The 25,172-nt window shown below is 37.2% G+C and overlaps 1 protein-coding gene and 1 long non-coding RNA gene across 2 annotated transcripts in view; one reads left to right on the top strand and one right to left on the bottom strand.

Annotated features, from left to right (window-relative positions):
• ttll1 (tubulin tyrosine ligase-like family, member 1) overlaps positions 1-25,172 on the bottom strand; it is a 298,921-nt gene that overhangs the window by 52,781 nt on the left and 220,968 nt on the right. The window lies entirely within an intron of this gene.
• On the top strand, positions 8,271-9,738 carry LOC127956179 (uncharacterized). Its single transcript, XR_008153507.1, has 2 exons — positions 8,271-8,400; positions 9,340-9,738. It is a non-coding gene; the product is annotated as an uncharacterized LOC127956179 (long non-coding RNA).

Here is a 25,172-nt window from a genome sequence, read left to right as displayed (position 1 = left end):
TCTGGTGGACTGGTACATTTTTGCAATTTATTGCAGAACACTGCTTGCGTTTTGACCTCTTGCTCATCTTCTTCACAGTTTGGTTGTTTGGCGCGCAAGCTGGTGCTAACGATTTCTGCAGCTTTCAGTCCATAATGGCGGCCGCGCCTCCGCAGCGCCATCTACAGACTGTTACCCATAACACAACAGAGTTTCGCCTCTTGGGCTTCTATACTCTTTGCTTGCACTTAGACCGGCCCGCTGGAAAAAAAGGTTGAGAACCACTGAATAAAGGTTGCTGTCCCATTTTATACAGGAATTTTGGTTATTTTAAAAAATCTAATTATATTGTTAACACAAGTTCATTTAGAACTTCTCTTATGAACTCCTTGAGAATTTAAAGTTAGTTTAATAGTATTTAAATTCAAGTAAAAAAAAAAGGTTTTAATTGCTTAAATTATTTTTATTAATTAATAATATGTTATCATGTTTATTTTCGTAAAAAATACATGTTTATTCTTTAAGAAAACAAGGGAAAAAATAAGGGACAATCCTAATATTTGTTTTGCTTTACCTATTTATGCAAGCTACAATTATTCCAAAAAAATAATATGTAATAAAAATAAAATAATGTCATTAAAAAATACCATTGGCCTGAGTAATTTTGACCATTATAGAATTGTGACTTTAAAGATTAGTCATTTAGGTGGTAAAAATACTGTGAAATTAATAATGGCATGGATTTTAGAGCATAACAACTGAAGGTTTATGAAACATTAGCCAATAAAGCATTTTTTTAAACAACGTAACTTAAAGTTGTGAACTAAAATATTATTTCAACCATACAACATGTGAATAAATAAAATGCATAATTTTCATAACATTTCATTATTCATAAAATGCATAACGTTTCTGGTGTTTGGATTTGTATTTCAATATAATGAGCTCCAAGTTTAAGAATAGTCCCAGACTTCTCTCTCTCTTTAACAGCATTAGCTCAATGATATACGTCTTCCTTCCTATAGAATTTTCCTGCCTTGCTAAATGTTGGGCTCATGATCAATAAGTTCGCCTCAATCTGATTCAGTAAAGTCAAACCGCAGACAGTGAAGCCTCGGAGACCCGCGCGCTGTGAGGCGGGAACAGCGGACTCCGCTTGGTCTTAAAGCCTCCCGCAAACATGCACGATCACAAATAACAATGATTTTCGTAAAATAATGATTAATTATTAATTGATGATTTGTTATTATCATTATGGTCTTGTGAAAATAATAATATGGGCTGCGAGAAAATTATGAATAGCTACAAATTATGAATACAAATAGCCTAGTGCTGCTGAGTGCAGGCATGTTTCAGCCCAGTAACACACCGTTCCTCAGAGCCAAAACACAGACCGAATTCTGTTCAGCTGGAGGGGGTTGGGTTTTGGATAGTTATTCATGGCTTGTGGGGTCGAGATAAAGGTGTGAATTGCTCTTTCATATGGACAGTGTCTTATGAGGCTTTCACTTGCTGAACCGGTTTATATAGGACTGTTGTTTAGGTTATATTCACAGTGCTGGCTCTCTCTGACGAGAGAAATGCAACATTCACACATTACATTATTCCTTTTCGTTTAAAAACATTTCAAGCTTTCTGTAGATATATTTTTAATGTACCTATGTGAGACACCACGATATTATGTTAATTAAAAAATTATACATTCATTATCATGTAAAAATTAAAGTGTTGAGACGGCGCCTCCCTTTCATTAATGCACATTAATAATTTTTGCACAAACACTTGAATATGAGCTTCGTGGTTTTCACCCGCTCCAAGAGCGCTCCATCACGAGTACAATTCATGCCAACAGCCATATAACTGCACATTCAGCAAGAATTAATGTTAAACATATTTAGCTTGATCAGAAGGTTGACTGCAAGAGTCGAGCGGGATGTTAAGAGTTTGTCTGTTTCTTTTACTGATTATTTTCGGGTTAAAGCATGATATAAACAGATTCACACTCAATCGCTTTTGCAATAATGCGTTCAAACAAATGTAATCTTATAGTACATTATCAGCATGCTATCTGATTTTGAAATCTTGAAGAAGTTCTTGATCGATCTGTTTAGATAAAATAACAGAAAAAAACGTACAATTAAACGCAGCAATTAAAGATGTGATGCTTACAATGTTATTAGTTTGGCATGTGATATAGGGAAAAAGTTTACACAAAATAGCTTAAGCCACCTTGAAACTCTCCTGTTATTTTTTTTTAATTATTATTATTATTTTATATGCTATGTTATGAACATAACACTTCCTACTGAAATACTTTATTCACTGGGTGAAGGCGGAGAGTGTTTCTGGTATCAGTGCGCGCGGAGGAGAAGTTGTTGCTGCTCACAGACTCTGCTGCGAGTGAGAGAGATGTTTAACCTGACGAAACGAAGACTACCGCACGAACATAAGCACAGCACATCCACCAAAAATCAACCTGCAGCAATGCTCGTTCATCGACTCGCCAATAGGGTGACCACCTGTTAATCTGTTAATAAGCCCAAGGGGGGACAAGGGGTATGTTTCTGAGGGACAATGTGAGACACTGCCTTGGGCCCCCACCCCATGGGCAGACTCACTGATAGTGGTTTACCCATTTCTAGCACATACCACCTTACATGGTATATTAATAATGCCCTATTCCCCTAAACATGTGTATTTGCTGATGTATGCTCATGACAGAATTGACAGATGCACTTCCACTTGCGATTTACTTTAGCTATTTTATTTTATTTATTTTTCATTACAATTTATTCACTTTAAATAAATTATAATATAAAATTATAGGATTAAAATGAATTGTAGTTGCTCAATACTACAGGAACAGTCTAAACTCACAACTCCAGAGGTTCACGGAACGAGAAGGGGGAGAAAGGATGTTAAAGTTGCATGTTAGTAAAGGCAGGCCCATGAAAAAAAAACAGTTTGAAACAGGACACACCTTCTCTTTTTTAATTGATGATGGCGGTGCCTCAGAGTCTCTTTCTCCATTTTTCGAATTGGAAAGCGTGCATCTAAAAGTTCCTTCCCAGTGTGTCTGGAATGCACTTGCGTGCACTGTCATGACAACAACGAAAGAGTTGACAACAACCTAGTAAGCAGTTCAACTGAGGGGTGGGTGTGGCAACAGTAGCGTGCTGAACTCTCAAGTAATGTTCGTTTGGCTGCCTGGGGCTCGAGGATATAGAGCAGTGGTCACCAACCTTTTCGAACCTAAGATCACATTCAAAGTCAAAATTTAAACCAAGATCTACCACTTGCAAAAAATTATTTAAAAAGCCACAATGTAAGTTCTACTCTGACATTCTTGTTGCCTGCAGTCACTAGCAAATTATTTAACTACCATATTTTTCGGACTATAAGTCACAGCTGAGTATAAGTCGCATCAGTCCAAAAATACGTCATGATGAAGAAAAAAACATAAGTGGCACTGGACTATAAGTCGCATTTATTTAGAACCAAGAACCAAGAGAAAACATTACCATCTCCAGCTGCGAGAGGGCGCTTTATGTTTTCAGTGTAGCCTACAGGAGCACTGAGCAGCATTAGAGCGCCCTCTCACGTCTGGAGACAGTAATGTTTTCTCTTGGTTAATTTCTCTTAGTTCATTTCTCTCTGTTCATGTCAAATTAATTTTGATAAATAAGTCGCACCTGACTACAAGTCGCAGGACCAGCCAAACTATGAAAAAAAAACGTATAGTCTTATAAGTTAGACTTATAGTCTGACTTATAGTCCGGAAAATACGGTATACAAATAGTATAACTAAACAAACTATCAACTATAATTCAACATTTTCAACAGTAATATAACATTAAGTATTTCCACAGGCTTATTACTCGTATAAAAACACAATAATCAGTCAATTACAGGCCTAAGCCAATAATGTACTGTTTCACTTTCCCTTTTAAAACATATTTCAAACACTTCAAAATGGAAATACTCAGGTTATTGCAACTAGCATACAAAATATTATGACAACAGTCATCCTTCAATTCTTCAAAAATATTTTTACACAAATTACAGACCTACATTCATTTTAAGCTACAGAAATTGAATAATGTAATCAAATGTAAAACAGCATCGCATATTTGACTGTATAAATTAAAGATTGTTCTTTATTAAAGTTACAAAAGCAGTGAGTGATTTCTTTGTTGTTGCTGTTCGATTAATATAAAGACTGTCACTTTAAGAGAATGCACTGACACAGTGACCTATGTCACTGGCTATGTCTGCTGTAGGGTATTTACCAAAACAGGCATTTTGACATGATTTTTGTGTGAATTTGTCCATTCAAACACAATACTTCAGAGAGAGCTTATATTTGCGCACGTGCCGAGGTGCGGGTTTGCGCGCTTCGGATGAGCTCACGCACAAATCTTCTCACTGCGCGCGCGGACTTGCTTCCTCTTGCTCTTAAATGTTTAAACTGACAAAGCTTAAATGAGTTTAGTTTTAACACAGATATCAGCACCCAGGTGATGACGGAATAAATTACTGCTAATATGCAGCATTCGCGTTGAACAAGAGTTAATGATTTGTCCAGGGGTTTGCCATTCATAGCAAGCCATATTACAGATGATATTACAGATGCGTGCCGAACCGTGTGTGGTGAACCGAACGGTTTGGTTTTTTTCAGCGAACCGTGCCATCCCTATTACCTCAATAATCAATCAATTACAGGCCTAAAACAATCATGCCCGAGCAGATGGATATTAGTACATCTCATCACACCGGCACCCGTGTCTAAATCAGTTGTATGGTCTGGTTTTCAGTCTAAAACAGTTGCGTCAAGTATAAATGTCTCGTCTGTTTCGGGAGGTGCGCGCGCAGTCAGCAGAGACTCGCACCTCCCAACTCGCACCGGAGGCTCGCACCTTTTTTTCTCCGATTTTGAAAAATCTTTGCGATCGACTTAAAATGCTTCCAAGATCAACTTGTTGACCGCGATCGACGGGTTGGTGACTCCAAATATAGCGACCAACTTTTTTTGGGCAAGCATTGATTATGCGTGTCTCAATTTGTGGGACACATCAATTGGGCTTCAAACGCTGTGCGCGCACGTGCTATGTGGGACGGGTGTTCACCCTAGTCGCCAAGCTTTACTTTTGTAGGTCGCATGGCAGTAAATAATTCGATAATATGACCATGCAGTCAATACAGATACACTGTTAAAATTTTTACATAAAATCGACAGTAACTTACTAGCAACAAATAGCCAGCAAGCTTCAGTATTTTATTCCACGGTAATATTACTGTAAATTACTCATCAGCACGCTGCAATGTCGAACAACATACACGCTGAAAGAAATGTAAAACATATTCAACACTGCATAGACCTACACAGAGATATTCGTTTCACAATGCATCCCCTTTCTGAATGTCAGCACTGCATGGTTACGATATATATGTGTACGAAGGCCATCAGCAGTTTTGAAGTTACATGGACACTGGAAAAATCCACAATAGAATCTATAGTTTGCAAGAATCCTGTGTTCCTTAGCATGTCTGACAAATTCTGGAATAGACTCTAGCCGGGATAGACAACTCCGGTCCTGGAGGGCCACTATCCTGCAGAGTTTAGCTTCAGCCCTCATAAAAACTCACCTGCCTGTATCTATCTAGTAATCCAGAAAACACTGATTGCCTTGTTCACGTGTGTTTAATTAGGGTTGGAGCTAAACTCTGCAGGACATTGGCCCTCCAGGACCGGAGTTGCCTTTCCCTGCTCCACAGGGTACTGACACACTTTGCAAGAGAAAGGCATTTCTAATCTTATTTCCAAGCTATTTTAACTTTAGATGCAGTACTTACCCATCCATATCTGGTGATTTCACCAAGGGTTTTTACCTGTAAGACAAAGAGAAACATGGATCAGTTAACACAAAAAAAAGGGTACAAAATAATTCCAATATATAAAATCTAAATAAATCATTCGAAAAGAAAACAAATTTCAAAGACCAGAAACAACAAGCTAACAACTTAAATGCAACTTAAAAATAGCAAAAAAAAGTATTTAAGTTTACTAAAAGTATCATATAATTTTAGTAAATTAAATAATTGAATGCTAGTATTAATTATTCAATCTGTGAATTTCATTTATATTGTGTAAAAAAGATGGCTAATCTATTAAATTATTATTTTTATTTTTATTTACCTATTACAATTAATTTGAGATCTCTTGGGGTCCTAACAGAGACCCGGTTTCGAAGGAGAACCTGATTTGTCACAATTAAGAAATGAGAAGCACCCAAAGTGACAAAAACTGGGATTATAATAGCCATTATCGTGAATATCAAACAATATCAAATATACAACTAAATTATCCGCAGTACGTTGGCAGTGGCTGTATTCATATATTAATAAACTAGTGCACTTGAAGAAGTTAATGAAAACAAGTGAGCAAAATCCTGTGAACGTCTGGTCTGAAGAAGGACTATACCAAGACGCGTGAATTAATCCGGTGCGCGACATTCACTGCCTGCAGGCGTTAAAGTGGAAAAAAATCCTGAGCCTGAACTTTTTTTTATTGGTTGTGTTGGAGAGAAACTCCACAGACAGACTTAATTCAAATATTGACGATAATAACAAAAATACAGTAACAAGAGCTTAAAGTGCTTAAAAAAAATGGTAAACAGACTGAGATAGACATGAATCTCTTCAATGATTATGTTTGGCACCAATTATTTAAAAGTACTATGTCAAATAAAGTGTTATCTTCTAAACAATAACAAGTGCTTAAAGAACTGAACTGCTAAACTGAAGATTAATAATCAAGGCTATTATCACTTTTTTTCTGGGATGTAACTCGCATGTTGATTTGAAACCAACAGGCTAGTTAACGCTTTTTTTTTTTTTTTTTTTTTTTTTTTTGTCTTCTGCAGTTCTCTAGCCGGGAGCAACTATTAGCTGACACCGTTGTCTATGACTGACCATGTCTGCGATTAACTGCAAAAAAAAAAGCGTTAACTAGCCTGTTGGTTTCAAATCAACATGCGAGTTACATCATATAAAATTGGTCTATTTTGTTATTGAGGAATAAGGATATTTTTGTTAAATGTTTGAAGGAATTGCGCAGGCCCCATAAGCTACTTTTCCTTTGAACATGAAATAAATCCAGGTTTATTATTATTATATAATTTATTAGGCTATATAGCCTAATTATTATATTTTTTTATTTACATTTCTTTTTTACTGTATTTCTATGTTCTAATTGTTCCTTGCTCATGTTCATGCTTTTAATGAAACGCAAATAAAACGAAACATTTGTTTATTTTCCGTTTCTTTTTTAATTTATATTCAACAGAGGAGCAAGTGAAAAAAATAAAAGAGCAGAATATGGAATGTATTAAAAAAGAGAAAAACTGCTATACGTTTACCCGCGAGATTTTGCGGGCGGGAGCGGGAGAAAATAACACATTTTTTGCGGGAGCAGGACCGAAAAATCCCTCCCGCGCAGATCTCTACTCCCGGTAACGTCGTGGTAAATTTGAGTGCACGGGCAGCGGCTCTATGACCGAAGTCTGGTGCTGCGTCCAGGCAGGTTTTAGAGCTCGTAAGTTACTATTTCAAACCACGACTAACGACTTTGTACCGTTGCAGGCAAGTCACGCCAAACTTTCTGAGCGCAAGCAAATTTAGCTAGATTATTAATTTTATTGCAACGTAACATTGTCCTAAAATCTATTTTTCAACGTGTACCACTTGCATAAACACTGCATCCGTAGGCAGTATTATCCGTAGGGGCTGTCACTGTTGTTTGACTGCCGTTCCAGAGCACTTTCACGAGTTTAAGGTTGGAAAAACACGGGTTACGGGTTGCCTGGAACGTATGGAGTGAGATTTATGCCAAAACCTCACACACACACAAAATGTGTTTTACTCACACCCAACGATTCACAAACAAACTCAGTGTGGTTTGCAAATACAAAACATCACTCACAAACTAATGCATTTTGTTCTGCAAATAAAAAACGTAGCTATCAAACAAATACAGTACGTTTTACATATACAAAGAAACGTATGTCTTCAATGACAAAAATATCTTCCAAGTACAAACTTAAATCTTTCAAGTACAAAACTAAATCCTTCAAATACAAAACAAAATCCTTCAAGTACAAAACAAAATCTTTCAAGTACAAAACAAAATTCTACAAGTACGAAAAACTGTCACGTGACTTTTGGCACTAATTTTCCGCCTTGCTGATCCGCACGCAAATGCCTTCAGATCCACACACGCTAGTAAACTGTCATGTAATTCGCACTCCACAACAGCGGGTGGCGCTGTTAGCGACTTGCTTGGCGCCGCCACCGACATGGAAACAGGAGAGAACAAGAAACGCTAGCGTGAGGGACGTTTTGAACACGATGAGCGGCCAACAGGTGAGTTTCCAGTCGTTCCTGGTGAAAAATCAGCCTGAAGGGGTTGTTATTCGCTATACACGATCCCACTTATTACATTGCTACCTACAAAATAAATAAATAATTTGACAAAATTTATTGATTTTAAAAACGATTGTATTGCTTCCGCTAAAGAAAATAGTCCGTTCCGCGTCCATATCAACGGTCTGTTTATCATGGCAAGGGTGTGTTTAGACCTCCAAATCAACCCTGGTCTTCTCCTGCTAGTTTCTAATAGAATATAGAGGCTTTATTCCATGTCAAATCAGTCAAAATCCAGGAAAGTGGTTGCAGCAACATCTCAGATGAAGAGTTTTTCTATATTATCTTTGGGTCCCAAAACCAAGGCCTGTAAAAATATTCATATTTTTTGTCAGTCCTTGAGATTGTCATTTTTATAGCATCAAAAACACTATCAGAGAACCATGTTTGGGCATTAATATCTTAAAGTGTTATTCATAGCCTCACCAAACTTTGCAGGATGGAAGACAAACATGTTCTTAGTATAACTGAACCAAAGTTTGTACTGCATGTCTATTGAGATTCTACAAGGCCCTAGACTTGGGTAAATGGCTAAACCCCTGATACTGAGGGTATTATAAACTCATTTTCTGCATCCATATGATATTAATCATTACATTTTCTTAATCGTAATCATAATCATGTGTCATTATTTGAGGTCTCTATCACTAATGATATGTAATAATTGATAGCCTGATTGCACTGTAAGTCGCTTTGGATAAAAGCGTCTGCTAAATGCATGAATTTAATTTAAATTAAATTTTAATTTAATTTAAATTTAATGGTCATGAAGATATTAAGAATGAACCAAAGTGTAGTTTTTGGTTATCTTACTGGTCATGTTCAGTTACACCAGTGTTTTTGACCTCATCCATTTTTCCTCTTTTTCCCTCTCTCTAGGAACTGCTTGCACAAACAATGTTAGAGAGAATCCACACACGGCTCCAGCATATTGTCTGTCAGCAACCCCTTGACCTGGATTACCTTGAATGAAGTGTTTTCAGGAGGCTGTTCTATTTAGTGCTGCCTCTAACCAGGTTCTCATCCCAAAAGGCATTTTAGATGCACTCACAGAGCTGCACAAGTTGGTTAAAGGCGCGGTCACACTAGACTTTAAACGTGCGAAAATATTTCGGACACTGCTGCGAATATGGGCGGGAGCAATAAAACGGTCTTTCCTCAATTATCACAACATGGATTAATATGTGCTTGTACTGTGTCTTTTGCGACGGCGTCGAAAGCGTCTTATTATATTGTACTCCCCATCTCTCTCTCTCTTTATAAATATATACACCCTAAGCAATAAAAAATTATAAAACATCCACATTCAAATGTATCATCTGTTCCTGTTGACACTACAAACCATGCAGATACTTTATTTTTTATAATCTTTTAAATCTGTATTATATAAAATAGGACGCTGCGCTACAACTAAAGTTATATAGCGCTTCCTTCATTTTTGAATTTCTGTACAGAGAGGTCACGCAGTGACGTATCGATCTTCTACTGGTCCCACATCTTCACGTGATGCGAATTCGTAGGTCAGAGTTCACCAAACTTAAACTTTGGAATGCAGCTAAATGCGGAATTTTTCGCATGAGCTTGCGTTTCCGGTCTGACGCATTCGCATGCGTATGAATGGAAGTCAATGGAGAGAAAAGTGCAGTGTGACCGCCCTATAAGAAACAGAAAATCAGGTCCCCATAGTAAAAAAAAAAGAGAGAAAGATTTTTTTTTTTTTTTGGTTGTTCCAACCCCCCAGATGTTTTAAGATTGTATTCACACTACAATAAAAAAAAATACAATCTACATGTGTTTGGTTTGAACATTCATTACAACATTAAGAGAGCTGAAAGTCTTAAAGTCCGCTGCTAGCACTGCTTGAGGAAAGCTATTCTTCCTGCTGCCGCTGGCAGTCCTAACATGGGGCATGTCTGCTGGTCTGATTTGATTAAACAGAGAAAAATCAAACATTAGACCACCTCACTGATTCAGAAATATTTATTTGTGTAACTGTAACATCTTACAAACCAGTTATTAGCAGGGGCACTGTTCTGTAAATAAGTGTTATTTTTGTATTTGTGCTGCATTATCATTGAATCAGGTCCTTTGCTGAGTACATTTTACGGTAAGCCTAGTAAGTGCTGGACATACTCCACAGTAAGTAGGTAGATGTCTGAGCCATGTGATTGGGAGTGTCCCAGGGGATTTATGGCTGCCCTTAGTGCTGCCATTTGTTCATCACTCAGTACATCGCCCATCTCAGGAACAGTCACATCAGGCAGGCCACTGTCCTCCCAGTCCAAATGTGGTAGGTACAATACCTGAAAAGACATGTAAAGTGTTTATGTGGTTCTCAAACATTTTTACATCAAGGACCCGGACCACATTTGATAACATTTTGTAACAAACTCCAGAAATACACAATATTAATTCTGAGACTGAATAACATTACTTTCTTTGTCAATGTATGTTCAAATTAATGTCAATGGGATGCATTTTTTGGTAAAATTTATAAAGAAGTTTATGGACAACTAGTCTATTTCTGGAAAAAGTCAGAATTAAAAAGTTGTATGTATTTATATATACCCCTCCTTGAACCTCCCTCAAGGACCAGTGCCAAACCCATTGCCAAGTTTATTCTTACTGATTGAATATACTTTAATTCAAATAAAATCTTTGCACCTACTTCATACGTATAGTTCTTTTTAGCAAGGGTTAAGGGTTATTAACAAGCAGGTTATGTCCTAATTTTCAGCTTTAAAAAAATGCAGCACCCATGTATGCTAACAGCCTGCTGGTATGATATGGATGCAGAAAATGAGTTTATAATACCCTCAGTATCAGGGGTTTAGCCATTTACCCAAGTCTAGGGCCTTGTAGAATCTCAATAGACATGCAGTACAAACTTTGGTTCAGTTATACTAAGAACATGTTTGTCTTCCATCCTGCAAAGTTTGGTGAGGCTATGAATAACACTTTAAGATATTAATGCCCAAACATGGTTCTCTGATAGTGTTTTTGATGCTATAAAAATGACAATCTCAAGGACTGACAAAAAATATGAATATTTTTACAGGCCTTGGTTTTGGGACCCAAAGATAATATAGAAAAACTCTTCATCTGAGATGTTGCTGCAACCACTTTCCTGGATTTTGACTGATTTGACATGGAATAAAGCCTCTATATTCTATTAGAAACTAGCAGGAGAAGACCAGGGTTGATTTGGAGGTCTAAACACACCCTTGCCATTAAAAACAGACCGTTGATATGGACGCGGAACGGACTATTTTCTTTAGCGGAAGCAATACAATCGTTTTTAAAATCAATAAATTTTGTCAAATTATTTATTTATTTTGTAGGTAGCAATGTAATAAGTGGGATCGTGTATAGCGAGGCGGTTGTTATAGCGAATAACAACCCCTTCAGGCTGATTTTTCACCAGCAATGACTGCAAACTCACCTGTTGGCCGCTCATCGTGTTCAAAACGTCCCTCACGCTAGCGTTTCTTGTTCTCTCCTGTTTCCATGTCGGTGGCGGCGCCAAGCAAGTCGCTAACAGCGCCACCCGCTGTTGTGGAGTGCGAATTACATGACAGTTTACTAGCGTGTGTGGATCTGAAGGCATTTGCGTGCGGATCAGCAAGGCGGAAAATTTGTGCCAAAAGTCACGTGACTGTTTTTCGTACTTGTAGAATTTTGTTTTGTACTTGAAGGATTTTGTTTTGTACTTGAAGGATTTTGTTTTGTACTTGAAGGATTTTGTTTTGTACTTGAAGGATTTTGTTTTGTACTTGAAAGATTTAAGTTTGTACTTGGAAGATATTTTTGTCATTGAAGACATACGTTTCTTTGTATATGTAAAACGTACTGTATTTGTTTGATAGCTACGTTTTTTATTTGCAGAACAAAATGCATTAGTTTGTGAGTGATGTTTTGTATTTGCAAACCACACTGAGTTTGTTTGTGAATTGTTGGGTGTGAGTAAAACACATTTTGTGTGTGTGTGAGGTTTTGGCATAAATCTCACTCGATAAGAACGCGACATAAATCATAACGAGCAAGCACTTTCTTACCGCTGCTGGCATACAGAAGCTTCCTCGAGCAAATCATGCAGAAACAAGCCCAGCTAGCTGGTTCTCTGTTTCTTGCACCAACTGCCAAAAAGCGCCATTTATTTTTCAATTCTCCGACAACGCTAACGTGACATTGACGTATGGGCGTCCAATCATACTTGCAAGGACACGCCCTTCTCTGCTTCTGATAGGCTTGCAACGTTAGTTAAAGCTGCGTTCCTTTCATATGATTGGTAGAAGAAATAAATTGGCTCTCAAATATTAAACTTTTTTTTTTTTCCTCACGGCCACACCCGGGAGATCCGGCACGGTGCCGGAATACTTTAAGCCCTGCTGCCTGTGTATTCACTTTAAGTGTAACTGGGGCCTGGCCTGCATGTGAGCTATAACGTGAAAATTGGCCCGAAGCCTGGCCCTAGGGGCATAAATAAGTCGGGGCCCGTCGGGCTCGGGCTGAAATACAGGGCTTTAGCAGGGAAGGACTTGACTGTTGAGATGAGACAGAAGTGTAATGATACACGTAGGCTACTGCATTGTTTTGTTTCAAAAAGTTAGGATATTCCTGCTGTAACAGTACAACTTATCGAAATGTATATATGCCTCATAAATAATATCGATCAATCAGTCATCAGTCAAAACAGCAGGAGAACAATTATTTCACAGAATGTTACATTTACCCCAAGAAAGCCATTTAAAGACCATAGCAAGGTTAGTTGAGATTGAAAAATATCCATAAGAAAGGAGTATTTTGCTAAATATGTGCACTATAGTACATATTTATTATATCTTCACCTGCCATTAAATAATTGTTATTATAATGAAAACTGCATTACATTAAATTATTTTTAACATTTAATAATACAAGCTGATGCTCTATGTCTCTGTATATTTATAGCATTTATGTGAGATATATTTTTTCAATTTGTAATCAATTGAGAAAAAAATATCTTAAAGTGCCAGGCACAAGCCTTATACCTACTGTCGGTCTGTGTCATTAATGTGAACAAAAGACAAAGAGAAATAACTCAATGCTCTTTTTCTTATTTTATTACTGACTGTTCACTTGTCTTCATTAATGTTTGAACTTAATAGTTAGTGTTTATTGTGAAATTGAAATTGGAATTGTGAAATGAGATTGCAGCTTATTTACAAAGAAAACAATAGCAATTTTATTTTTATTTATGTATTTATTTTTGACAGGGCAAGAAAAGTTTTGAACCCTAGCATTGAGCTCTGCATTTGAATATATAAGCCAGTCTACTCCAAGGATTTTTAAAGGCCTTTGATTATGTTAAGAAAAATTTAAAATAAATCACTACACAATGTTCTTTGTCTTAATTACTCTTTTATTTTATTGTAGATCAGTGGTCTTTATAAAATCACATTTACTGTAGATCATGGTCTTAATACTAGCCTACTATAAGCAGCCAACAGGTCAGAGGTAATTTGTGTAAATTAATATAAAAATAAAAAAAAGTCTTATGTTGCTGCACTATTAGAATAATAAGAAGCACATCAATTAAGACCTTTAGATATTTAAAATAAAGCCTGATAAAATCATTTGCATTTTCTTTGTTTATTATTTTAATATTTTTTTCTTGGTTTTGATAGTAATACATTCTAATCAGTAATTTTACATGCAGATTAATGTATGTATAGACATGTTGTGTGTGTGTGTGTGTGTGTGTGCTCTTGTTTTTGTGTCATATCAGGACACATCTCTGTATAATGACATGGGTATGACACAGGTATTACAAGGAGAGGGTGACTTATGAGGACATAACCCATGTCCCCATTTTTCAAAACACTTATAAATCATACAGAATGAGTTTTTTTGAGAAAGTAAAAATGCACAAAGTTTCCTGTGAGGGTTAGGGTTAGGTGTAGGGTTGGTGTAGTGCCATAGAATATATAGTTTGTACAGTATAAAAACCATTACACCTATGGGATGTCCCCACTTTTACCAAAAACAAACATGTGTGTGTGTGTGTGTGTGTGTGTGTGTGTGTGTGTGTGTGTGTGTGTGTGTGTGCGGGCGTGTTTACATGCATAGTGGGCTGGTCTGGATGAAGTCCAGGACTGATTTTTTGTCCCAGTCCAGCCCTGGTTTTGTGTCAAAATCTGGCAACCATAAAGATACGCAATTAAAAAACACCCACATAAAACATTACACTTTTTTTTTTTACTATATGCTAAATGCCTTAATATATGGGTTACCTTATGAAACAATGTATTATAAAATTCCTTATAAATAAGTATATAATTAATAAATAAAATTCCTTGTCTGCTGGATTATTACTTTAGTCAATTTAACAGTAATATAAGGATTACTGTAATTATTTACCCACTCTATTGTTTTTCGCAAAGAATAGCATAAATTGACAGTAACTGTCCTTTAAATAGTTTCTACAGTAAGACAAAGCTGGAAATACAGCAGTAATACTGCAAAAGTTATAAAATTGACAGCAACTTACTGTTTCTACAGTAAGCTTTCTCTGATAATACAGCAATAATACTGTGAAAACAACAGAAATAATTTACAGTGTATTTAATAAAAACATTAAAACAAGCAGGGCTGTAAAATAAAACAATAAAAAAAAGGCACGCCAGATCTACACCGGACACAAGTGTAACGATCCAACAAAATACAGCAGAACCCAGTGATGGATACACTGGACACGATCCCCATCAGTGAACTGATGCTCGTTCTGTTCATGATGAAATGTTCTGACACTGTGTTCAGATGATTTGACACTGTAGTGTGATGTCATCAAGTTTAGACACACTTTTCGCTGTGGGACACAGATGACAACTCTGGCGTCCGGTGTAGACACAGACAGTGACTGCTCTATTTACAAATAAGTTCTATAAGAAAAAAAAAACCTAAACCAGTGGCATAACAAGATGGAAATATAAACTAGAAAATATATTAACAGGTCCTCTGTCCATGACACTGACTCACTGCTGAGCTGCCAGTTTTAATCTGAACAGCTCTTAAAGCTGAGTGGATGGTTAGATGCATGATGGGCTAGTATTAAATTAATCATCTTTTTGCAGTTATAAATTTGACTGCTAAATGAATGATAAAGAACTATATTAAAACTTGTTTTGTAAAATTTCTTCGTCATTTGAATATTGATTTAAAAATCATAATCATAAATCTTATTTTTTTTTTTATAAAAAAAAAAAAACTGGGATTTTTTTAGGCCATATATGATATTACCCTACTTTAAAAGCAAGTAAAGAAGGTTCCCTTTAAAATTACTTTAGTTGTCAATTACTAAAGCTTTTTTTTTTACATCGTGTGAATGTTGTTGATTATAATGAGAGAACTTGCGTTTAATCGTGAGGACGTTTTATTAATTCTTTAGAGTTTCAAAGATTTAATCATGCCGGTTTAATTTTATTCGTTTCTTGTTTTAGGCAAATTAGGCCTAAATAATGGGAACGAAATTATACACTGCTTCACATTTAAACATGCAACAATTTCTTAATCAGTTTACAGACAAATGTCTTTTTCCCAATAAGTTATGTCAAAATAAAGGACAGGTAACGAATAACAAAAATGCATGTTGTTTTATTAAAGGAAAAAATATATTTATATTTAAAATATAAATTAAAATATAGGCATTAAATATTAAAATATTGGCATTTTGCAAATTAATCCATGTAGCCTACCCCCCCCCCCCCCCCCTAAAATAGGCTACCACTTTTAATGCTCGGATGCAAAGTAAACCACAATTTCTTTTGAATAATATAACGCATAATTAATATAATATAAATAAAACTGCACACCTTTTAAATGTGTCAAATCTAAAATATGCTTAGCTTAGAAAATATAATCACAGGTTCAGGCACAGGCTTGACATTTATCCTGCTTGAATTCGTTCTAAGAAATGCACATAACTTCATAAATACCAAACTTTCATCTGTGAATATTAAATATTAAATATTTAAACTATAGTGTTTTTCTTTCATTTTCCGTGACTGAAGCAGTCAAATGTAACACATCAGTGAGGCAAAACTGACGTCTATTTGTGAAAATGTGCTGTGATGCGCTTGTTTGATAACTTGTGGTTAAAACGCCACTCAGCGGTGTCCTGCAAATGCACTTTAAAGACACCACGGCGGCGGTACCTGAGGCAGTAAAAAAGGCGTTTTCGATGTCTACTTAGTGTACACATGACAATGTAGGTGAGAAGTGAGGGCGAAGCGAGAGACCTCTCATTCCAAGTCACTGGTCTTTATACTCTGGTGAGTTAATTAAGGATTGAATACATCTGTTGCCCAACTAACATCTTCACTGTGTAGCAGAGCCAGCAGGGGGTAAGCAGGCAAGCGTACCACCTCGCCCACAAAAGTATTCCTCTAAGGAATGCAAAAAAATACAAATAATTTGAAATTTCACCGTTGATCCCATTCCACTTGGTGATTCCTGCTTCCTGAGCCGTAGGAGAGAGGATAGAAAGGGAGGAAAGAAGGGAAAAGGCAAGACAAAATTTATAATCTCACGCTCGGGATAAGTGATGCCCACAGAATAAGATAGGTTTCATAGACAAGCTTTTGGGGCAGACCTGACTTGTTGAAAAGAGATGATCTTCATCCCTCCTGGGGTGGCGCCACTCTTCTCTCTAGAAATATGGCAAATAGTCTTAGTGTTTATACTTGACTAACTGGGGCCCAGGTCAGGAAGCAGACAGACTGGCTAAACCGACCGTCTGCTAGCTGCCTCACGTCACAGAGGTCAGTTAATTCTCAGCACATAGAGACTCTTTCACCTAGATATCACACTATAGAGACTGTGTCTGTTCCCCAAACTAGAAAATACAAAAAACGTCCAAACCAAGTTAAGGTTAACAATTTAATTGAGGTTCAACAAATAAAATACAGATGCAATATGGATAAACAAATGATAAAGATTGGCTTATTGAATATCAGATCCATTTCTACGAAAACACTTTTTGTAAATAATATAATCACTAATCATAATATAGATGTGCTCTGTTTGACAGAAACCTGGCTAAAACCTGATGATTACTGTGGCGAGTGGGGCGGGGCCGAGAGGCGTGGGAACGAGGAGTGAGGCCAGGTGTAGTGATTGGAGATGAGCTACACCTGCGCCCCACCGCCAGTATCGAGTCCCACGTAGGAGATGGAAGGATATAAAACTGGAGTGACGACCGTGAAGGACGAGAGAGGACCAGGCCTGGGATATTATTTTATGTTTTGGCTTTTATTTGTGCGCGTCAGTCGCCGTGAGGGGCTGACGCGCTGTTTTGTTTATTTTTGAATTATTAAAGTATTTTGATTGTGCGCCGGTTCCCGCCTCCTTCTTCCCGATGAATAGGAAGTTTCTATCGTTACAATTACATTATTTTAAATGAGTCCGGCCCCCAAGATTATTGTTATAAACATGAGCCGCATCTAAAAGGCAAAGGGGGAGGTGTTGCTTCAATTTATAACAACGTTTTCAGGATTTCTCAGAGGGCAGGCTTCAAGTATAACTCGTTTGAAGTAATGGTGCTTCATATAACATTATCCAGAGAAACAAATGTTAATGATAAATCCCTTATGATGTTTGTAATGGCTACCTTATACAGGCCACCAGGCCACCATACAGACTTTATTAAAGAGTTTGGTGATTTTACATCCGAGTTAGTTCTGGCTGCAGATAAAGTTTTAATAGTTGGTGATTTTAATATCCATGTTGATAATGAAAAAGATGCACTGGGATCAGCATTTATAGACATTCTGAACTCTATTGGTGTTAGACAAGATTCAAGATTTTTATTCGTCACATACAAAATTATATACAGCATATATAACCAGCAGTGAAATGTTTCAGGACCCACTCATTGTTGAAATCATACTCTAGATTTAATACTGTCACATGGAATTGATGTTGATAGTGTTAAAATTATGCAGGCAAGTGATGATATCTCAGATCATTATTTAGTTTTGTGCAAACTTCATAAAGCCAAAATTGTAAATTCTACTTCTTGTTACAAGTATGGTAGAACCATCACCATCACCTGATTTATCCAAATTCCTTAGCATATCCAAAACCTCAGAACAACTTGATGATGTAACAGAAACTATGGACTCTCTCTTTTCTAGCACTTTAAATACAGTTGCTCCTTTACGTTCAAGGAAGGTTAAGGAAAACAGTTTGACACCATGGTATAATGAGCATACTCGCACCCTAAAGAGAGCAGCCCGAAAAATGGAGTGCAGCTGGAGGAAAACAAAACTATAGGTATTTCGTATTGCTTAGCGGGAAAGTAACCTATCCTACAGAAAAGCATTTAAAACTGCTAAGTTTGATTACTTTTTTTCTCTTTTAGAAGAAAACAAACATAACCCCAGGTATTTATTCAATACAGAGGCTAAATTAACGAAAAATAAAGCCTCAAATAAAGCCTCAACAAGTGTTCCCATTTCCCAACACCACAGCAGTAATGACTTTATGAACTACTTTACTTCTAAAATCAATACTGTTAGAGATAAAATTGCAACCATTCAGCCGTCAGCTACCGTATCACATCAGACAGTGCACTATAGACCCCCTGAGGAACAGTTCCACTCATTCTCTACTATAGGAGAGGAAGAATTGTATAAACTTGTTAAATCATCTAAACCAACAACATGTATGTTAGACCCTATACCATCTAAGCTCCTAAAAGAGGTGCTTCCAGAAGTCATAGATCCTCTTCTGACTATTATTAATTCCTCATTGTCATTAGGATATGTACCCAAAACCTTCAAACTGGCTGTTTTTAAGCCTCTCATCAAAAAAACACAACTTGACCCAAAAGAACTAGTTAATTATTGACCAATCTCGAATCTCCCTTTTCTGTCCAAGATACTAGAAAAGGTGGTATCCTCACAATTATATTCCTTCTAAGAGAAAAATGGTATATGTGAGGATTTCCAGTCATGATTTAGACCGTATCATAGTACTGAGACTGCTCTCCTTAGAGTTACAAATGATCTGCTCTTATCATCTGATCGTGGGTGTATCTCTCTATTAGTGCTATTGGATCTTAGTGCTGCATTTGACACAATTGACCATGACATTCTTTTGCATAGACTTGAATGAATGAAGTGAATGAAGATGTATCATATCGATCACAAGTGCAGTATGGAGTACCTCAAGGCTCAGTACTAGGGACGCTACTCTTCACGCTTTATATGTTACCCTTAGGAGATATCATCAGGAAACATGGTGTTAGCTTTCACTGTTATGCTGATGATACACAGCTCTATATTTCTTCGTGGCCTGGTGAAACACACAAATTTGAAAAACGAATGGAATGCATAGTCGATATAAAAAACTAGATGACGATTAATTTCTTACTGCTAAGTTCTGAAAAAACAGAGGTGTTACTTATAGGACCTAAAAACTCTGCTTGTAATAACCTAGAACACTGTCTAAGACTTGATGGCTGCTCTGTCAATTCTTCGTCATCAGTTAGGAACCTAGGTGTGCTATTTGATCGCAATCTTTCCTTAGAAAGCCACGTTTCTAGCATTTGTAAAACTGCATTTTTCCATCTCAAAAATATATATAAATTACGGCCTATGCTCTCAATGTCAAATGCAGAAATGTTAATCCATGCATTTATGACCTCAAGGTTAGATTATTGTAATGCTTTATTGGGTGGTTGTTCTGCACGCTTAGTAAACAAACTACAGCTAGTCCAAAATGCAGCAGCAAGAGTTCTTACTAGAACCAGGAAGTATGACCATATTAGCCCTGTCCTGTCCACACTGCACTGGCTCCCTATCAAACATCGTATAGATTTTAAAATATTGCTTATTACTTATAAAGCCCTGAATGGTTTACCTCCTCAGTATTTGAATAAGCTCCTTTTACATTATAATCCTCTACGTCCGCTACGTTCTCAAAATTTAGGCAATTTGATAATACCTAGAATATCAAAATCAACTGCGGGCAGCAGATCCTTTTCCTATTTGGCGCCTAAACTCTGGAATAACCTACCTAACATTGTTCGGGAGGCAGACACACTCTTGCAGTTTAAATCTAGATTAAAGACCCATCTCTTTAACCTGGCATACACATAACATACTAATATGCTTTTAATATCCAAATCCGTAAAAGGATTTTTAGGCTGCATTAATTAGGTAAACCGGAACCGGAAACACTTCCCATAACACCCGATGTACTTGCTACATCATTAGAAGAATGGCATCTACGCTAATATTAGTCTGTTTCTCTCTTGTTCCGAGGTCACCGTAGCCACCAGATCCAGTCTGTGTCCAGATCAGAGGGTCACTGCAGTCACCCGGATCCAGTACGTATCCAGACCAGATGGTGGATCAGCACCTAGAAAGGACCTCTACATCCCTGAAAGACAGCGGAGACCAGGACAAGACCACAGGAAACAGATGATTCTTCTTCACAATCTGACTTTTTCTCCATTCTGTCACCGGTGGAGTTTCGGTTCCTTGCCGCTGTCGCCTCTGGCTTGCTTAGTTGGGGTCACTTCATCTACAGCGATGTCGTTGACTGATTGCAAATAAATGCACAGACACTATTTAACTGAACAGAGATGACATCACTGAATTCAATGATGAACTGCCTTTAACTATCATTTTGCATTATTGAGACACTGTTTTCCTAATGAATGTTGTTCAGTTGCTTTGACGCAATGTATTTTGTTTAAAGCGCTATATAAAATAAAGGTGACAAGTACAAAGGATGCAAAGTTAGGGGAAAACCCACGATAATACCCGGTCATTCCCAGAAACCCGACATAATTCCTTGTGATTCGAAGGCACTGGAAAAGCACAAATTGACTTAATCTTAGCTTCAATGGGGCGGACATGTCCATTTCCTACTATTTTACCCAAATAGGTTACTGTAGTATCCCAAATTCACATTTTGACAAATGTAAAGTTAAAGAGGCCACAGTCAAATGAACAAATAACTTCCTTATTTGGGCTAGGTGATCTGACCAAGATGAACTGTACAAAACCACATCATCGAAATAAGCCTCACAGTCAGAAAATCCAGACAACACCTTGTTTATAAGGTGCTGGAAAGTAGCTGGAGCATTTCAAATGCCAAACTGCACACCACGATATTGGAGAAAGTCATCAGGTGTCACGAAAGCAGACAGTTCCCTTGCCTTGTCAACGGAACCTGCCAGTACCCTTTTAAGAGATCAAATTTACTCACAAATTTTGCAGACCCCACTCTATCCACACAATCATCTATGCGGGGTAAAGGATAGCAGTCAGGCTTAGTGGCAAACCTGTACTCATTTGCGTCGTTCTGGGGTTTTAAAAAAGATAATTCTGTCCAGAAAGGCATTTGAAGGACCTGCAAAACAGGCTTGAAAAGGGTTACTTACAAGTCAAACAAAGCTAACACTTGGTCTCCAACCTCAAATTTCTGAACCACTGCTCATTTGTTAAACAACCCTATTCATCTTACACTGTGACTTCCCCAGTTTTCTCTGAGCAATTGTTCGAGCCTCATAAAGCCGATATTGAAAACCACTCACAAAATCCAACAGATTTTGGAGGGTTCAGAAGGGATCCAGTTGTCAGCTGAAACTGCAGTAGGACCACAAACTTCATGACCAAATACCAAGTCATTTCGACTAAATCCAATGTTCTCTTGAGTAACCTCTCAAACTCCCATAAGCAACCAAGACAGCCCCTCCTCCCAATCAGACCCAAGCTCCACACTGTATGACCATTACAAGAATTTCAGGGTCTGATGAAATCTCTCGAAGGGCCCCTCGATTCTGAGGATGGTATGCACTGGAAAAATTATGTCTGATTTTCAACTGTCGCAAAGGCTTAGCAAGCTGACGGCTCATAAAATTAGAGCCCTGGTCAGACTGGATGACTCTAGGAATGCCAAATGTTGACATAAAGGCAATTAAAGCTTTGAGAATGAATTTTGTATTGATGGACCCAACAGGTTTTACAGCTGGAGACCGGGTAGATAGACACATAACTGTGAGTAGATGTAAAAGACCAGATTTGATCTAGGTAAAGGATCTACGCAATCAGTTAGCAAATACACAAATTATCCTCAAAAAATAAAAGATCCTCTGATACTTCTTTCTCCCGAAAGAAAGAATCTTCAGAAGATAAATCAGATGATTCAGAAATAGTGTTATCTGCCAAGGTCATACTAGTGGTTCTTTAACTGTCCCTCCATCAATCTGATTTGATGAAACAAAACTACACCCATCTACATCATCCTCAGAATGAACGAGTAACGGTTTCTCCAAGCTTACCTCACTGTTAGGATGTAGATAAAGTTCACCTTCATACAGTCGGTCAGCTTCAAGTTGTTTTCCTCTGGCTCGAGTGACAGCACAAGAAGGAAACACATGGGGAAATCTCTTCCCACATTCATCAGAAACGTCTGCAGACACAGGTGTGGAAACTTCAACAGTAGATGGTACAGATTTTGATGTTCCCCCAGACATTTCCCTGAGCAAGATCGTTCCCCAGGATAAAATAAACCCCTGGCACTGGAAGGGAAGACCGTACTCCAACAATTACATCACCAGTCACAAGATCAGAGGTAAGATGTACTTTGTGTAAGGGAACTTTTAAGGTCATTTCTATCCCCCTAATTAACACATCCTTCCCGGTCGCAGTCTGACCGGAGAGTGGAAGAACTCCCACTAGCAGAAATTATTGAGAAGCTTCAGTGTCTCACAGAATCTTCAAAGAAACTTTTTCTTCTTGTCCTGGCAAAGACACACTACCATTAGTAATAAATGGAGCATACTCTGTATAATTATCTCCAACATCTACCTGATGTGAGATCCCGTTCCTAATCTCAGAATTCTGTTGGTGAACATGAACCTCCAGCGGTTCAAGTCCAACCAATCCAACTGGCTTAGCAGACTTCTTTAAAGCATTACATTCAGAGATTTTATGTCCTACTTTGTAACAGTAAAAGCAGATCACTTTACCTTTCTTATCCAATTCCGAGATAAACTTCTACTCTGATCACCTAAACCTCTATCAGGAAAATAAACTATGCAATTCATCAGCCAACACTGCATCAGCTAATGTAAGAGCCTTCTGCTCATTCAAATAAGTAGACACAGACCCTGGTACACAGTTTTTAAATTCTTCTACAATAATTAACTCCCTTAACTGGTTAAAGGTTTCTACTTTCTGAGACTGACACCACCTTGTAAACGTAATCTCTTTTTCCTGAGCGAATTCAACATATGTCTGTCTTTCATGTTTTTTATAACCACCCAATCGTTGGTGATAAGCCTCCGGTATAAATTTATATGCTCTTAAAATGGCTATTTTGACTTGTTTAAAATCGAACCACTCTCTTCTTCAGAAAGAGAAGAAAACACCTCTTGAGCCTTCCCTGTCAAAACACACTGCAGAAGTAGAGTCCGGACCTCTTCTGGCCAGTTTAAAGCAACCCTTTCAAAATGGGCAAAATACTTGTCCACATCACGTTCACAAAATGGGGGAACCATCTTAATGTTTCAACCAACATCAAAAGAAGAATGCACAACCTGAACGGATTTTGAAGCTTCATCTTTTTTTACTTCCAGTTCAAGTTCAAGCTTCCTCATCTCATGCTGCCGATACGTTCACTCTCACGTGCATACTCTAACTTTTTCAGCTCAAATTGTGTACGCTCATGCTCCTGTTCAAGCTCTAATTTTTTTTAACTGAAGAGGTTTTTCCCATTCATCTTCTAATGTTTAAGTACCTTCAAATGATATTCTCTCAGTTTCATATTGTGTTTTCTCTATAGACATTAAATCTCACTCAAGTGGATACACTACTCAACCAACACTAGCTTCATCTCCTACTACTAGAATTCCTTTGACTATCAACTGGCTTTTAACAGCCTTTAACAAATCCTCCTTGCACTTCTTATCATTGCTAGGCAAAATGATTGCTTGACTCTGCGATTTCTAAAAGTCGTTCTTTGGTGCTCCTATCTAGAAACTTCTCAGAAAGTACTACATTCAATTCCTGAATGGAAGTCATCTTGAACTAGTTTAATACAAAATAAAGATTAGTTAATAAGTTGACCACAATAAATCCAAATAATTCTGATAATAAAAACTTCCAAAACCAATGTCAGAAAACAGCCTCAGCACAAATGATTATTCAATTATACTCATATTGACATTTAATACCTCGCTCAATCCACTATAACACTAGAAACATCATATTGATCAAGTGAATTAATAAGCCCAAGACATAAATCCTGCTTTTATTACTCAAATTATTCACACAGACCTTAACGTCACTGCAACAATTTCAGTGTTATAACGAGGATGAAAATGAATGCACAGTTTTAATAGGAATATTAATTCTGTATAGCCACTCAATACAGTGCTAATTTACTTCAGTAAACAATTGGTCATTCTTATTAGGTTACAACAGCTGTTTCAAATTTATTTGCTTCATCGATCAGCTCTATTGTCCCCAACAGAAGATTGTAATGTAAACTAATTCAATTTTATATTTTAACCGATCTACACAATCATCTAATTAGTTACTATATAAACTGGCAACTTAAACCACACACGAAAACATGCTCTCTTTGTAATAAAATTAAACAAATGAGGGAGAAAAATAAAGTACTCACCAGGATTTCAATCAGCTTTACATCTCCGA

The sequence above is a fragment of the Carassius gibelio genome, chromosome B4 (assembly GCF_023724105.1).
Source record: "Carassius gibelio isolate Cgi1373 ecotype wild population from Czech Republic chromosome B4, carGib1.2-hapl.c, whole genome shotgun sequence".
Lineage (NCBI taxonomy): Eukaryota > Metazoa > Chordata > Actinopteri > Cypriniformes > Cyprinidae > Carassius > Carassius gibelio.
This window is presented reverse-complemented; position numbering and strand designations above follow the sequence as displayed.